General features: G+C 43.1%; 1 pseudogene; it reads right to left on the bottom strand.

Moving 5' to 3' along the window:
* Positions 1-7,880: 7,880 nt before the first annotated feature.
* LOC4345103 (uncharacterized) lies at positions 7,881-17,782 on the bottom strand (annotated as a pseudogene).
* Between the last annotated feature and the right edge of the window lie 606 nt (positions 17,783-18,388).

The following is an 18,388-nucleotide window of genomic DNA, read 5'->3' as shown; positions in this document are numbered from 1 at the left end:
CAGGACGGGATGCTGAGACACCCCGCCGATGGTTCGCAGTGGCGAAACATCGACAGAAAATTTAAAGAATTTGGAAAGGACGCACGAAACATACGGTTTGGTTTGAGTACGGATGGCATGAATCCTTTTGGAGAGATGAGCAGCGGCCATAGCACTTGGCCCGTTATGATGTGTATCTATAACCTCCCCCCTGGCTATGCATGAAGAGGAAGTACATAATGATGCCGATTATTATTCAAGGCCTCAAGCAACCTGGTAACGACATCGATGTGTACCTAAGACCACTGGTCGAAGATCTTAAACTGTTGTGGAAGAAGGAAGGTGTCCCCGTGTGGGACGAGGACAAACAGGAGGAGTTTAACCTACAAGCGCTGCTGTTCGTAACCATCAACGATTGGCCTGCACTTAGCAACCTATCCGGACAGTCCAACAAGGGGTACAAGGCTTGCACTCACTGTATGGATGAAACAGAAAGTACGTATCTTAAGCACTGTAGGAAGGTTGTATACATGGGTCATCATCGATTCCTTGCAGCAAACCACCCGGTATGGAAGAAAGACAAGCACTTCGAACATAAGGCTGACCACCGTACGAAGCCTAAACATCGCAGCGGGAAAACAGTGTTTGCTATGGTTAAAGATCTTAAAGTAGTGTTCGGAAAGGGGCCTGGAAGCCAGCCTATAGAGAGCGAAGATGGTCACGCGGCGATGTGGAAAAAGAACTCGATATTTTGGGAGTTACCCTATTGAGAATTCTTGGACGTACGCCACGCAATCGACGTGATGCACCTCACTAAGAACCTTTGCGTAAACCTTCTTGGCTTCCTAGGTGTATACGGAAAGTCGAAAGATACACTGGAAGCACGTAATGATCTGAAGCATATGGAAGCACGTAATGATCTAAAGTATATGTGTTGAAACATATATATAAACCATGCAGCAATAGGGCCATGCAAAAAAAAAAGGTCAGCTCGATCTTTAGTCCCGATTATTTCACCCGGGACTAAAGATAGCGATCTTTAGTCCCGGTTTGGAAACTGGGACTAAAGGGGGATTACGAACCGGGACTACAAAGGGTTTCTCCACCAGTGAACCGATTTGGTTCGGGGCAAGGGAGTAAAGTTGGAACTAAAGGAAAGGAGAGTTGAAGTTATCCGTGCCTTGCAGATGGCATGGCGAGCTTAATTTTCTAGGAGAGTTGGTCTGGTGTCATTGGACCTTGACCGAACATTAAGACATTTAATGTATCAGACCAGAAAGTAAGTTGCAGCTGATAGCATGGACTCACTCTTGGGCATATCGGCTAGAGACAGCAGCAAACATTGAAATATGTCCATCTTTTTCCATGTGGATTGCTTGGAGGCCGATATCCATACAAACCAGTCTCTCCATTCATCAAGTTTGGAAAGTCATGATCTGAAGACTGTGAGCCAATGGGATAATTCTGGTTTTGTTTCCCTAAAAGGGATCCTGTTGGTTTCTGAGTTGATGAAGTACGTTGGATCTGGATTACCCATTGGACTGAGAAGATAATGAGTGGGATCATGAAGGATGGGAATTGCAACTCGCTCTCTCAGATGCTGAAATAAGGTTTAAGAAGTGCAAGTTATAAGACAAGATGGGACTAAAACTTTTAAGTCCCTATCACATCGGATGTTTGGATATTAATTATAAATATTAAACGTAGACTATTAATAAAACCCATCCATAATCTTGGACTAATTTGCGAGACGAATCTATTGAGCCTAATTAATCCATGATTAGCCTATGTGATGCTACAGTAAACATTATCTAATTATGGATTAATTAGGCTTAAAAAATTTGTCTCGCGAATTAGCTTTCATTTATGTAATTAGTTTTGTAAGTAGTCTATATTTAATACTCTAAATTAGTGTCTGAAGACAGGGACTAAAGTTAAGTCCCTGGATCCAAACACCACCTAAGTGCCGAGCTAGAAGCAAGAGAAATCTTAAGAGCAAACGATGAAATGAAAAACTTACCTCAGGGACATCAGAGGTTGTCGCCATTGCTCCAGGCTTAAGAAAAAGCAGGAGAGCTTGCCGCCGAAAGATTGGATCGCCGAAGATGTAGGTTTTTTTTTTTTTTTTGCAAGAAGGCTCGTGAAGGACTTAGCCGGAGAAAAGGGATTTTGAAGGAGTGGGCTTCTGCTTATAAGCTTAACAGTCAAGACAGAAAACCCTAGTTTTTCGCGAGTTCGACCAGAGCACAGCGGAATTGGGGGGCATGTGATAACAATGGAATTTTGCATCAGATTCGGAGAAGAAGAAGAAAGATCAAAGAGGATTTGATGTGGAATCGAGTTAATCTCCAAGTCGTACTGCACATCGGCTAAGTATCGTATAGGCTAAAAACCGGACAGAAACTTGAATTGGCCGATATGGCAAGTAGCCGATACGGTACGACTTGGGCTCGGCATGAGCCTGAATCGAGATAACCGTCATTGCCAATTAGAGATAGAGCTCGATTAAGACAATTGTATCTATTAATTAGGATATTTGAGTCGGTTTGTTTGACATTTGGTAAGAGACCACCGTATATGGTCTTGTTTGTATTTTATCTTTAGAAAGGTTTGAGTTGTATCCATAATAGACTAAGTCTGTACTCGGGTTATAAATATGACACCCTTAGCATTGTAATACGGGAGACAATCCAATACAACTTCGGCGCATCGCCACCCTTTTTTTTCTTACTTTCCGACGAGTTCGCTTCGCAAGAGGTAACCCGTCTTGATGGCTTGTGCTATCGGGCTATTATGTCGTTTTAGATATCTTAGTCCTTATATCATGACCATTGCTATCATATGTCTCTGTTAATCTAGTCTTAGCATATCGATTTAGCTCTATCGGCCGCTTCTCGCTTTAGGGTTTCTACCAGTATCGGCTAAATCGTCTTGCTAGATTAGATTAGCTTAGACATCCACCACCCTAAAAATTCAGTCAATGGCTTGACTGTCTAGATATCACATTTCTTTTCATACTTAGTGCTGCATCAGTACATTCGGCCTACTAAGTCGTGTTTAGAACCATGATCTCTAGCCTGCTTCTTGATTGCCAATATGGGTAGTATCGGGGTTTCAACCGATCTTACCTAATATACATGTTTCTTTACATGTTTCATGTACATTTTCCATCTATATAGACAGATCACCTAATAGTAATATATCAATTCTAGGTCATATCGGCTGAGCTATCAATATTGATTATTGACCTCTATTTGGAATATTACTATAGAATGATTTTCCTATATATATCTGGACTAGAGTATTAGCTAGTACATTATCTTTCTCGCTATAAATACTGTTGCATCGACTATTTTAATAATATTGTCTTAAGCTTCTTTATCAATCTTGATAGCCAGTGTTACAGCCGATGAGGCATATTTAGGGTTTAATATTCTTTGATATATCCATACCATAGCCGATTTGGTCTAACTCTATCGGCTGAGACCACCAACGATACGCTATCGGCCTATCAACCGATCGGCTATCTGCTGACTAACTCTGCTTTTGTCTTTCTAGGTGATTGCATGATCAAATCAGCTGGCACGCCCTTGACACACTCGAGGCTAGCCTTGAACTTGCACTGGAGTTAAGCAGATCTCCTAGGCCGCCTTGTTTTCACAACAACAATATGATAAATAGGTAGACAAACAAAGCAACCAAACCAGAACAATCCAAGAGTCGAGAACGATGCAGCCTTGGACAACACCAATGTAGCCGATACGATTGTCAGGGCCGGCAGAACGTAGGACTTACCCCTTTACCGGAAATAAAAAGCCGATGCAGCCCCGCGTCAGGTACCAAGTCCGCCAGTGATCAGTAAAAAGCTCGATAAAGAGGGTGGTGATGCGCTGAAAGTAGTTGTATTAATCGTTGAGATAGTTTACAATGACTCCAGGTGTACATATTTATACCCATGGGTAGATACTAGTATTTGTTGGACAAGAAAGAAACTTTTCTAAAGATAAAAGGAAATTAACAGATAAACTTCCATGCCGCATCCTCCTTGAGCTCGGTCTCTTCTAAATAATCTTACTTTAATTGATTAATCTCGTTAACTGAACCATCAAGAATCCGATTATTGGTGACTGATAGTGCCCATTGGCTGATTCTAGGACTCTGAAGCCGATATTGACTCTAGGCCGATCATAACTTCGGGGCTTACTAATTTTCACCGTTAACATAACTAGATCGCCATATGTGTGCTAGATGAAACCAAAATCACACATCGGGCTTCGAGGGTATTATTTCACCATGTTTAGAAAGATTAGAGGCTAGAATGTCTAATATTATTCATAGTTTACTGGAAAAAAGCTGAACTTTTGGAATAGTTCATGGGTAATTTGGTCTTTACCTAGAAAATTTCTACCCCATCCATACCATGGGTCTCCTGTTACTATCTCTTCCCTTCCGAAGAGAAAATGACCTTATTGTCCCTAAACCATTGTTACTGGAGTATAATTTTTGGCTTCCCTTAAAAACACTTTTGACTTCCGAACAACCTAAGCATATGTAGAACTATATATTTCTGGACACAAGAATTTGACACCTGGTAAATGGAGTCATGCACCCATGACTAACTTATATAAAAAAGAGCACTTGTATTTTAGCTGTTAAAATAGTTTCCCACTGTCAAATGCAAAGCCAAGCGCAATCTGTCTGTGCATGCTTTGCTTTCTTGCATATAGGAGCAGGTCAACTCCTGCACCTTGCTCTCATCGCATTCCGCTGCAGTGTTTGCCCAAATAGGCATAACCTCGACCGGTAAAATCTAAACTGAGAGGCCTCTCTGTTTAGTCTAAACGGGAGACAGCATAGAAAGCTTAGACAGCAGAGAAAGCCTACACATCTGTACGGAAGACAACAGAGAAAGCGTACACATATATATATAGACATGCATTTCTTTTTTCCCTTCTTACAAAATTTTCTCCAAAATTGCTTATCTGATCTACAATCCGATTACACCATTGTGTTCGTTACAATTAAATCTTTACAACAAGATCTTACATGATTATATTACGACGAAAAAATATTTATGTTTGTAAATTACTTTTATTATATACGTAAGTTATTTTCATCGTATATATAAATTATTTTTAGATTTTACTAAGTTACTTCTTATACATTCATAATGATTTAAATTAATTATTTGTATTATTGTTTTTAGTCAATTCTATAATTTGTGGACTTTAAATTTAATTTTTCGATAGACCATATTTTCTTCCCTACAACGAATTTACTTCTAATGTTGTAACAATTTACTCCCATTTTATGCTAAGTTACTGAATTTACTTTCATAAATGCATTTACTTAAAAATCTTCTCTTACACTTTGCTTGTGAATTTACTCTACATAGTTTATTATTTAAACTCAAAAATAATGTAATTACTTCTAATGCTATACAGAGTTACTTCTACTGCATAGCTAAGTTACTTCTGCAATTTAAATAAATTACTTTTAAATTAATAAAATGTTTTAATATATTCAACATGGATCTTGTTTTGTCACATATTTTATGTAGAGTACAATGATGCAAATATATCTTAAAAATAAGGAAAAAGTATGAATTACCCCCTCCCCCCGAACTATCACGGTCGTCCGAATTACCCCCCTAAACCACAAAACCGGACATTCCTCACCCCCAACTATGCAAACCGAACGAATTACCCCCCTCGACCCAATCTGCGGTGGTTTTGGTCTACGTGGCGTACGCGTGGCAGTCTAGTTAGGATTCTATTTATAAAAAAAAACATATATTATTGCACTTTTTAAGTTGAAAGGAGATACTAGATAGAGTACAAACCAGCTATCACTAACTGTATAGTCACGTCCAATAAAAAAGGTATGCATTAAAGTTACTTTTTTTATATGTTACTTCTATAATATATGTAATATAATATATGTAAATTACTTTTAGGCATTATTGAATTTACTTTTTTATGTCTAAGAAGTAATTTAGTGAAATCTAAAAGTAATTTAGATATATTATAAAAGTAATTTATATTTTTTTATCAAAATATAATCATGTGAGATCTTGTTGTAAAGATCTAATTGTTACGAACACAACAATGCAATCGGATCGTAGATCGGATGAGTAGTTTAAGAGAAAATTTTATTTAAAGTATAGGTGGATAGGATCTCTCATAGATAGAGTGGTAGCTACCACTAGCTGTATAGTCACGTTCAACCTTGACCGGACATTTCATTGTTGGAAGAAGCGCACGTCTCCCATAAAGGGGTGCGGGAGGAAGGAAGATATCTAGGATTAATTGTACAGAAAATCACATCTATACCACTGTTATTGTGTGGCACCAAATAAAATGCAAGCAAGGATAGGCAAGAGGAGGCTCGATTCTCTGCCTCCACCATCTCCATTCACAAGGAGATATTCTCGCCTCTCCTCTCCTATCGTTGGTTCTAGCCTTCTAAGGGCAAGTTTTATAGTAGGGTAGTTGCCACATCTAATTTTATCCATGTAATCTCTACTATTATAAAAATTTAAAACATTTTTGCCAGTACTTTGGTACGTCATCCGTGTATGAGTTAGTTTTTAAGTTCGTTTGATTTTGGAAATACAGATCCGTATATGATTAAGGTTTTAAGTTCGTTCGCTTTTGATAATACGGAAGGAGTCGTATAAGATATTTCTTTAAAAAGCTCACATGAAGATCATTGGACTCCTAATTGTAGCTCATGATTTTCTAGAAATATATATATCCAAGCGAATTCCCACAATGAATTTCACATTAACTAAACCGTATAACAATAAGAAAATTATTCAAATAACCTTCATCCGTTGCAACGCACGGGTATTTTTTCTAGTATAAGAAATAATATATATAATACACCACATCTACACTATCTCTAGCATACTAACCCAAATGTTTTTATTTTATTTGTTTGTCCAATCCCCTCTTTCAATTCTTTCATCTCCTTTTTCTTGGAGTTTGTGTGGAGGTTGCCCCTTGCATGAGAGATGGCTTATCTTCTCTTTTCTTATTTATTTCTTTCACCTCATCATTCAATTATATGTGGCATTTTTTGGGGCAAAACATCAAACAATATAGTAATTACCCTAAGGCCTCTCCCACGACCCTCTCTCGAGCCCAACCACCCTTGTGCTCCAATCGACAGCCCGCAGGTTCTTGGGAACATCATAGCAAGTAGCAACACAAGAGGTGGGGCGGGGGAAGGATTTTTTTACATGTGTATTTCGTCTTGTTTAGAAAGATTGTGGGTGTACAATGTCTAATACTATTCATAGTTTACAAGAAAAATTGAACTTTTTTGAATAGGTCATGAGTAATTTGGACTTTGCCTAGTAAATTTCGACATCCCATCTATACCATGGGTAAGTCTTCTGTTACCATTCTCCGCCGCCCCCCCCCCCCACCCCAAAAAAAAAAAAAGACGCACACATTGCTCCCACCATTATGGCATTATTTGCTGAAGTTTTGGTTTGGTGACTTGGTGTGGCTCCCAAGTCCCAGTTTTTTTTTTGACAAATTGGCCCTTTTGAAAAATTATTGTGAAACTAGCCCGTGCAAAAAACTTCAACCAAAAATAGGCCGTCGGCCCAGCGCGAAGCATCCTAGTGCTGAGGTTGGCCAGGCCAACGCCAACCGCCTTGGCGCTGAGCCTTGCCAGCGTGGCGGCCCAGCTTTTCCCCCACACCGGCATGGCACGGACCTCAGCGCCAACTGACAGGGCGTTGAGATGGCCAACCTGAGCGCCATTTGTCTTGGCGCTGAGCTAGCCGCCCGCGCAGCGCTGGCTCAAGCAGCACCTCGGGGTGGCCGGGTCGGGGATCTCAGCGCCAGCTATAATGGCGCTGAGGATTACCTGGCGCTGAGCTTCGGCACTTAGCCGCCCGCGCCGGGCTCGCCCAAGCAGCCCCTCGGTGTGGCCGGGTCGGGGATCTCAGCGCCAGCTGTAATGGCGCTGAGTCTTTTAACTTCAGCGCCAAGACCCCTGGCGTTGAGCTTCGGCACTTAGCCGCCCGCGCCGGGCTCGCCCAAGTAGCCCCTCTGTGTGGCAGGGTCGGGGATCTCAGTGCCAGATATAATGGTGCTGAGTCCTTTAACGTCAGCGCTAGGTACGACCTAGCGCTGAGGTGGTTCCCCAGCACAGCCACAGCCACTGCCACTGCCACAGCATATACATCCATTCATCCATCCATTCATCCATCCATTCACAAACATCACACACATATGCATCCATCCATTCACACACATATACATCCATCAACACAAATACATCCATCCATTCACAGACATATACTTCCATCTATCCATAAACATAACCATTCATCCATCCAAAATCCATACACATCCAGCTCCATCACAACCACATCCATCCACAGACTTAAGCCTAAACACAACCATAGTTGTGGGTTCATCAAAATATAGGATTGCAAGTCATAGTATAGTTGTGAGTTTCATAAAGTACACAAGTTACCGAACTAAACCACCAAAAAAAACTTACTTCTTCCTACCCCTTGGAGCACGAGGCTGATTGGGAGTGTACCTCCAGTCGGAAATAGGAGCTCTCTTGCGCTGTGGTCGAGATGGCCCCTATGATGACTGTGGAGCATCCTGTAGCTAGGAGGGACCGAGCTCCACTTGCTCCTCCTCTTCCTCCTCCTCTCCCTCCTCCTCCTCCTCTCCTTCTTCCTCCTCCTCCTCCTCCTCTCCCTCTTCCTCCTCCTCTCCCTCTTGTTCACCCTCTTGAGCCACTCCTCGACTTGTCCCCTGCTCGGCCCGTCGAGGTGGTTCGACGGCATCGTCGGCCCTGCATCCCAGCCGTGCCGCCAACTTCTTGCAACGCTGTCGTAGAGTCTAGTACCAACATAAGGAAGGAGTTAGTTCCAATTATGTGTATGGTGCATGAATTTTACAAATCTACCTGTAAGGCATTCTGAAGAACACTGCTCTCTTGTTGCGAGCTAGGGGGCGTGCCAAGTGCCACGCCCAAATCATTCACTGCCCTGACTAGCTCTTGTGCCTGTAGGAGAAGTTATAAGCATGAAGTACGGAAATTGGAAAACGAGTAAATAGAACCCATACGCACCACTCTATCTCGAACCGGACCCGTCTCGACCGTGCTACCTCTACGAGTACTTGTATCGTACTCGTTCTACTCCTCCACCTCAGTCAGGTTGTCCGCTATGTCGGCTAGCGTCCAAGCCGGACGTAGGGCGAGGCGGTAGTTCCTCGCGAGCCAGGCTAAGTATGCGTTGAACTCTTGCCTATTGTGCATTGCGTTATCCGGCATGCGGTTGGCTTTGAACTGGTCCCATCGATCGATGTGTGTCTGATGATAAGCAGTCCAATCGGTGGTCTTCTTGTTTTTCCTTCTGTCCACCCTACACGCAATACAGTAATATAAATTAATGGACAGTGGTTTAATGGACAGTTCATCAACAGCTCAACATATGGTCGTAGGCAAATTGACTTACTTATGGAGATCGATGCTTGTAGAGAATCTTTGCGGGATTGTTTGCCGCCTCCCGAACTGCCTTATCACCCGGTTGCAAAGCTGGTACACATGTCACGCCCAGAAATTCACTAGTAATTTCCGAACTAATTTGTGTATTAAAATCCTCGTCCAGGAATCAACCGAGGTACACAAACTGACAATTTAATATACAGATTCATCAATAATACAATGTTACATACTTACAAATAAAAAGAGAAAATAGCAGCGGAATTACGGTCTAGCGAAGATCCAGCTCCACTCCCACAGGCAGCTCAACTGGGGTATAACCCAAACGTCTTCTCCTTTGCAACTTTTCTTCAACTGAGGTTTGATTGATTATTGCAAGGTGAGCATATGACATACTCAACAAGCCACACAGCAAATATGTAAGTGCACAAGGATACAAAAGGATGGCATAATATAGGGCTCATTTGCAAAAGCAGTATTTAGCAAACAGTTAAGAATTGTAAAATAGTAGAGTAATTAATCATCAATATTAATCAACACTAAACAGCATACCCATGCTGTATAGGCCCAACCATCCTGAACAACCATACCTGGCTGTACAGATCTATCTCCAAACCAGGAATGTACCATTCCAAACCAGGAGCTAATCAAATTATTACCAGTTATATCATCATCTATTATGGTGAGAAGTGTGAGACTAATCATGAAAGACATTGTTAGACCCGCCCATAACCGCGGGCACGGCTATTCGAATAGTTTTACTCTGGCCAGAGGTGTACCACTGTACCCATAAGACACAACTCCACAATATGTCACCATATCATCATGTGCCCATGCTGAACATGTCACCATTTGTGTAGTTGTGACAAGACCCCTCGCATAGCTCAACTCAAAGCAGCGCACCTTTCCTGCATCGTAGTCACCCCCTCAAAAAAAACCAGAGGCATGGACTCCCCAGCGACCCCCGTGGGCTTATCTCCACCACTTCTCAGTCTGGCACACCACAATAAGCCTTGCTATACAAAGTGTCTAGCCGTTGCCCACTCTGGCTTGTGGTTGGCACGGTTAATGTTTCGCAACCGAAGCTCGTGAACCGGTCCTTAATTATCATGAGCACGACCATCAAAACCATGTGCTCACAACCTATCATTATCAAGTTTTAGTTGGCACACTAATTAATTAACCAATCACGATTGACCATCGTGAGCTACCTTTACCATGTACATCATTAAGTAATAGTGAAACATTAGTTATCCCAATAGTGTGCTAATGTTTCTAAATATGGCTAAGCAATTATATCTAATATATCTAGTTGAACCAATATATAAATCCAACTAGTCAAATTATAACCCGAGGTAATCAAGAAATAGGGTGATCAATGCAAATTGGCCATAACAAAGGAACAGGTTCACACCACCCGGTGACATTCGAAAATAAATGCATAGTTGAAATAAATAGAAAATTTAAATATAGGATCAACATGCTCAAAGGTATTCTGTTTGGGATCTGTGTGACTTGCCTTGCAATAAAGGGTCTTCAATTAATCTTCTTGGATACTTACAACGCACTCACGAACCTTCGAAACAACGGAAACGACAAGCTAACACGCAAAACGAGGAAAAAGACTAAGAAACTCCAAATAAACAAAACATATAAAGTAAACAAACATGTAGATCATGATTTTAGATGACTTTAGAGACTTGAACGGCCTCATTCGATTTCATATAAACTAATTATGAATTTTACAAGATTAATTCCAATTAAACCTATTAAAGAAAAGAATATTCCAAATTAATTAAACCATTTACAAATGATTTATAACTAAGATAAAAACAACCTCCGGAAATAGATTAGATTATATTTGGTAGATGACATATATTAAAAAGAAATAATATGCCATTGAAAAGAGGGAACGGATTTATATCGATTTTAGACGACTAAGATTAATCTTGACATAGAGTTGACCAAGATTCAACGGATTAGATTGATCTGGCAAGCGAGCCTCACGAGATACCAACTCAACGAGTCAATTCTACGTGACACGGGATCACCCAAATGATCAACCGAAACCGTCGAACGGAACCGGCGGCTCTGAACGGCTCTAAACTAAAGGACGGCTCCACACGGACGAACGAACGAAGCACGGGGACACCTCGTTCGAACAAACGAGCGAACGACTCAACAACGGCTGCGGCTAAACCGGTGGGCTAGAAACGATTCACAGTAAAACCCCGGTACGGCAAACGATAGGCCGGTACGAATTTAGGGATGCACCTACGGCTAGACAACTTGACTACCGAGCAACGGCTAAAGCGGCACACAGCTGCGACACGGCGGCACTAGGGCGACTTGGCTCGGCTAGGCGGCGGCGACTCGGCGGAGGCACGTGGCTAGGGTTAGGGCGACGGCACAGCAACGACGACACAAACATCTACCCAAGGAATCGGAGAGGAGGCCTCACCAGGAAACGGCGGCGACCGGAGAAGAAGCCAGCGATGGTCCGACGACACCACACAGAGACGATGACGACGCTAGAGCCAAACAAGATTAGATTAGATGAAATTAAGACCCTACGGATAAACTACACCGGTAAATGACATGGGAGAGAGGAAAGCTCACCGAGGGGTGGCGCGACGATGGATGAGACAGCAGACGGCCGGCAGTGAGCTTGGAAAGGCGGCGAGGTACTGGTCAAAGACGGCGACGGCGTTCCGGTAATATTTGGCGAAGAAGAGGTGGTGGACGGTCTTCTGCTTGCAGCTGCGAATCCAATGAAGACGACGGCGACCGAAGGCGACGACGGACGACGACGAACGGCGCGGCTGGAGGCACAGCGACGACGGCGGCGCTCCGGTTCACGACGACGGGCTACCTCCGGTGGGATTTGGCGCAAAATAACAAGCGGCCGGGGTAGAGATCGACTTTTCGGAGCCGAGGGAGGTGGCGGCGCTACCGGCGACGGCCGAGGCGACGGCGAGATGCGGCTGGAGCGGCGCCGGCGCTTGGAGAGAGAAGGAGAGCCCGGGGAGAGCGATTCCGGCGACGGCGGAAGACGGGACTTGAGGGGTTAGGTAGAGGACGACGAGGGGATGCTTTATATAGGCACGGGAGCTCGGGTCCGGGCCCAAATCGACGGAAGAAACTCCGGGAAAGTTTAGGATCCTTGCCGGCAAAAGGAAATATTGATCCGCGAAATTGGAAAGGATTTCCTATAGAAACTTTTGGGGATTTCTTGGGGAAAAGGAAGAGGAGATTGATAGGATTCCATTCCCGCAACTAATTTGGAAAGAGGAGCAACGGGGAGGCCAGATTTGGAAGGAGGAGGCGGCGGCAACTGTGCACGGGCTGGAGAGCTCGGCTCTGTCCAGAGGTAGAAGAAGGAGCACTGTAGTGAGGGGGACACAAAACAGACTTTTCTGCGGGCTGAGAGGAAGGGAGAGAATGGGCTGAATTCGGCCCAAGACTAGGAAGGAAGATTTTATTGCTTTTCCAAATAAATTAACCAATGAGATGATCTTTCAATTGTTAAAAATACTTCCAATGCTCAAATAATTCCAAGAAAATTCTTGAACATACTTGGGCACTGTAAGTATTTAACAAAATTGAAAGCAGCTCATTTAATGATTAATTTAGTATGTGAATAATTACTGAAATATTCTTTGTATTATTAAAATTAGGAATTGAGCTCCGAAAAATCCGAGAAAATTTCAGAGAGTATAATTAATCATGAAGAATTTAATAAAAATTAAATCCAGCCATGCTTTATATTTAGGAAATTTTATTTCCCACATTTAACTTAACTTGCAAATTAATGAACATTTAAATATAATTTCTGTTAACAATTTATTAAATAATTTATAAATCCTGAAACGAAAATCAGGCTGTGACAACTCAACTGCGTAGAAGCATATGAGAGGGCACCGTAGTGTATTCATCTCCCAGTCTATGTTGCACATGGCGTTAATTCCAAGTTTAGCTATCTCCTGTGACTCGTAGGGCATCCATTCCACCTATGTTGTGAAACAAATTTTGAGTTAGTACAGCTAGCAAATCCCAAATGCTTGTTGATGAAATATTTGAGTACTCACATGCTTGGGCTGGAGATAGTCCATCTCGTTGGTGTAATTGTAATAGGCCAAGTTTCTGCGGCCTACTACAGGTGACGGCTTTCCCATAGAAAGCAACTGTGGGACGTCGATCCTCATCCTGGAATGGGCATGCCGGATGTTGCCTCCATGTAGGACGACCAACCGGTAAGCGAATCCACATCCAGACCTGCAAGATGTTGTAACTTGTTAGATTTTATAGCTTAAAGACCAACAAATGAAACACATGGTACAAACTGTCTCCTACCTGTAGCAGCCACACACACCCTGCCAAGTTGGCATCTGCACTAGACCTCCGGCAAGCATCACATAGCTGCCTGTACAACCACGCAAGGGCTGCAGAACCCCAACTGTATGTACCCGCCTCATCCCAATCCTCTAGCAATGGCAGCCACATCCAGGAAGCCATGTCTCCACCAGAGTCAGGAAAAATGATACTACCAAATATGTACAGCACATATGCCCTACAGTATCGCTGAACCGTCGGCTAGTCAGCGTCAGGAGGGCACTGTGAGAAGTTGGCACGCAGCCAACTAAGCGGAACTCTAGAGGTCTTCGTCAACCTCTGTCCGTCAGGAGCCTCTGGAGGCTCAATACCAAGGTACTGAACCACGCCTGCCCTCTAGTTACCGGAAGCAGTGTCACTGGTAACTGCCTGGCCCCATATTGGAAGAGCCAGGATCATGGCAACATCCTCCAGTGTCACCGTTAGCTCTCCACTGTGAAGGTGGAAAGTATGGGTCTCTGGGCGCCATCGGTCCACAAGAGCGGTCAGTACCGCATCGTTGTACAGAGGCACGGGCCACTGCGCCATGGTGGCGAACGCCAACAGTTTCGCCTGACGTAGGTACGGAATGTACCGGTCGTCGAACGGGATGTGCACTGTGTGAACTCTGACTTAGGGTCTTGAGGCACTGCATCAATAGACAAAAAAAAATATGCAAGTGTTAGTAAATCAGTGCAATATACAAAATATGTCATACAAATAAAAGGGTATTGCATCTCGAGGATAACCTCTCCGCTCGCTATCTTGGGAGCCCGATGCCTCTCCTCGTACCCCCAATGGAAGTGATTTGAAACTGACGTTTCTTTAGAATTCGATTAAGAATAAGAACATAGACCGGCTTCTAGAAAAAGAGACGTGCCCTCTTCTCTATCTGTAGATTCAGGAGCGGCTCTAGACCCGAAAACTGCGCCATCCTGCAATTAAACATTAAGTCATTAGTAAAGGATACAATTGTAATATAAAAAATGAGAAAGCATGTAAAAGAAATAGTTATAATAAATATTTTAATTAAAACATGTAAAAATGTACAAGACAAATTACCTGTTTTCTAGACCTAACACCTCCCCCCGTCCTGCGGCGTTTCTTTGGCCTATCCTTTGATTTGTCTCGATTCGGACACCGGGTTTTCTTATGGCCTGGTTGATGGCATATGGAACATCTATTTTGATTGGATGGCTCGGAAGTATTGTTTGCCTTTACTAACCGTCATTTGCCTGCACCTTTATACCCTTTATCCATGTCGTTTTTTAATCTCTTTGTCCTTCGTCTTCCTCGAATGTCGTTCTTCAACGACAAGTCGGGAATGAATAATTCACCATCGTAACTTGGCCACTGAGATGGATCTAGGTAAGGCTCAAACCTCGGGGAGTATGTGTGTTTCACAGCCTCATTGGAAGTTTCGTAACACATCCGTGGGGGCACCTCTATATCCAAACCTCGGAGCCTACAAACGGTTATCATGTGTGAGCATGGCATGTGGTGGAGTTGAGGAAATTGGCAAGTACATGTGTTATCTCTTGCAACCACGACATAGTGACGTCCACCCCATTGAACACCGGCCGCCGTGACTCCGCCTTGATCGGTGACCTCGTACTACATGGATGGAAAATCGAATTGTGTGGTCCGCTGTCCCAAAGTTCGCTTTTTCTGCTCTTCAAGGATATCCTTAATTTTTTCTGGTCACTTCTTTCCACTCAGGACTTCTACAGTTGCCTCTTTGTGTCTATCGATGAACCAACAATTGCACTTTGAGAATGTGTACGCCACAATAGCTGTCATGGGCAGTTTTCGAATGCTACTCAAGACATTGTTGAAACTCTCGGCCATATTACTAGTCATAAAGCTGTAACGACGCCCATCGGTATCAAATGATTTGGTCCATTTAGCCTTGAATGTCATATTGTTCGTTAGCCATTTCTTAGGACCTTCCCCAAGCAAACCCATGAGACGCTTGATCTCGCTTATGAATAGAACTTTCTCGTTGATTTGACATATGCGCTCGAGGTCCTTCATTTGATCCTGAGTAGCTCCAGCGGTATAAAAGTTAGCACAAAAATGCCTCATGCACCATCTGTGGTGAATAGGTCGGTGGCCTGGAATCTCATTCTTGATGGAGTTCAATATACCAGCGTGCCTACCAGATATTATACATACTTCTCTATTCGGTCCAATCAAACGTCGTCTCACTATGTCAATGAACCACTCCCAGTTGGACGTGTTCTCCCTCTCTACCAGGGCAAACGCCAAAGGAACAAGGTGTAACCCTGCGTCAATCCCAATTGCTATGAGCAATACACCTCTGAATTTACCGGTTAAGAAGGTCCCATCAATTGCTAACACTGGCCTCAAATGCTTGAATGCCTCCACTGATTGCCCAAATATCCATGAAGCACGACCAAAAACACGCCTATGGACTCCATCCACCGTTCTTGATTTCTCCCCTTGAGGCTCAACAAGGAAATGCTTGCTTGGGTTCGTACTTTTGATGGCATTCAGTAGTATAGGCAAGTGAAGGTATGCCTCGTCCCAATCTCCCCATATGACTTTCATAGCAACTTACTTAGCATGCCAAGCTTTACCATACGTAGGCCGATAGTGCCATATGTGCTCAACTGCCTCTACAATAGCTGCAGGAGACAATGTTGGTTCCGCTCTAACAAATGCCTGCAATCTGTTACCTATAAACCTCGAAGTTAGCTGCAAGTGCTTGCCAGTTGCTTCCAGACTAGAGCATGTGTGGTCTTTGCCAACACTACTTATCCTCCACGTATCACCCGCACTCTTTCTTGCACGAATCTGCCATTGCAGTAATGATCAAGGCAAGCCACGGTGTACTTCATAGATGCATTGGACTCCTTAACATGGAATGGGCGGTGCACCCAGATAGAGTAGCTCTGCAACCATATTTTCAACTCATCCATGGATCGAAACTCTAACCCCTTCCTCGGTTCCTCCCCCATCGCATCGAAGGCTCCATCATATTGTGGATCAACATCTGCAACAGCAAGCCTGCCATTGCTAAGGTCCTCGAATTGAGCTCTTTCCGGATTTTGACCAATGATTTTCTCAAACACAGTCCTCTCCTCCTTCGACAACTTGCCCACTGGACGATCATTATCAGAGTCAGATGCAGACTCATCTACTTCATTGTCCAAATCAGCATACAACAAATTTGGGTTTAATCCATTAAATATTATAGATTCCTCACACTCCTCGCAAGTGTAAATTTCATCAGCAAGCAAGTCTCTAATGAATAAAATCAACCGCCTCTTGTCAAGTTCATCCATATTCTCATTATCTGCTTGATTCGCATCCATACCACCATCTGACATTTCCTTCTCTACCTCCCCATCTTCCACATCTGCTTGATTCACATCCATACCACCATCTGAAATTTCCTTCTCTATCTCCCCATCTTCCACATCCCAGTGCCTATCCTCACCTATATCCACATCCTTCTCAACCTGTTTTTCCTCCCCTACCTGCATATCTTCCTCAATTAATTCTTCCTTCCGATCCACCACAAACACATCGTTCTTCGGTTCATGACAATACTTGGGGATTCTATGTGTGGACTTTCATTGAGATCAAACAATTCTTTCTTCCATTCCCTACGCTCTTTCTTCCAAGCAAACACCTCAAGCGATTTGAACTGTGAACCCAAGACTATATTTTCCCATTCCACCTCTCTATTCAAATCTAACATGTACTTATGCGACATTGCACCGGCACCTACATCGTATCTCCCTTGCATACCAACAGACTCATCGCTCCAATCCAATTCATCCTTCATGCGTGAAATTAACTCCTCAAATGTGGGTTTGGCACAAAACACTAACTGCCTGACAGACATCCCCTCAAATTGGCTACTAGCGGTACTTTCATCTACCACATTGCCACCAAAATGGAGTCGTACCAATCTATCCATCTACATCAAATTACCGATGAAAAAGGTGTATTATTCTATTATAATACGTCGCTATAAAAATAGAAATATGATATGGGTACCCCAGACCTAAATAAAAGATTTTTGAAATTCTATCGATTAATCTCCTGTTACAATGTTCCTACGATCTATGCCATTCAATATCAATATTAATCAATATGAATCCCAAAATATTGACAATACAACGGCTCTCCACATCCATCTCAACTTCACCCTTAGCAAAATAGTGCATAATTTACAAAAATGATATGAATCCACTATACTAACATCAATATACAACTATAACGTCGCATCCTTACCCACATTCCCTAATCCACACCACAACCCGAGCAACATTTAACAACCCACGATTTCAACCAAAATACTCTACAAAAATAAGAGAAATATTGGGGAAATTAGGGTTTTTGGACGGGATTTACCTTGCAAACCAATATCCAAAGCAATGCCCACTAATTAGCCTTCGATTTGAGGTGGATTTGAGGGGATTTCTGGAGGGGAGGAGAGAGGGCAACGCGGGGGCAACGAACCCTAGCCTCTCTGTGAGGAAAAGAAGCAGGGTCAGGTTGGGGCGGCGCGGCGGCGGCATAT

The sequence above is a fragment of the Oryza sativa genome, chromosome 8 (assembly GCF_034140825.1).
Source record: "Oryza sativa Japonica Group chromosome 8, ASM3414082v1".
Taxonomy (NCBI): domain Eukaryota; kingdom Viridiplantae; phylum Streptophyta; class Magnoliopsida; order Poales; family Poaceae; genus Oryza; species Oryza sativa.
Note: the sequence above shows the minus strand (reverse complement) of the source record. Positions and strands in the feature narration are given on the sequence as shown.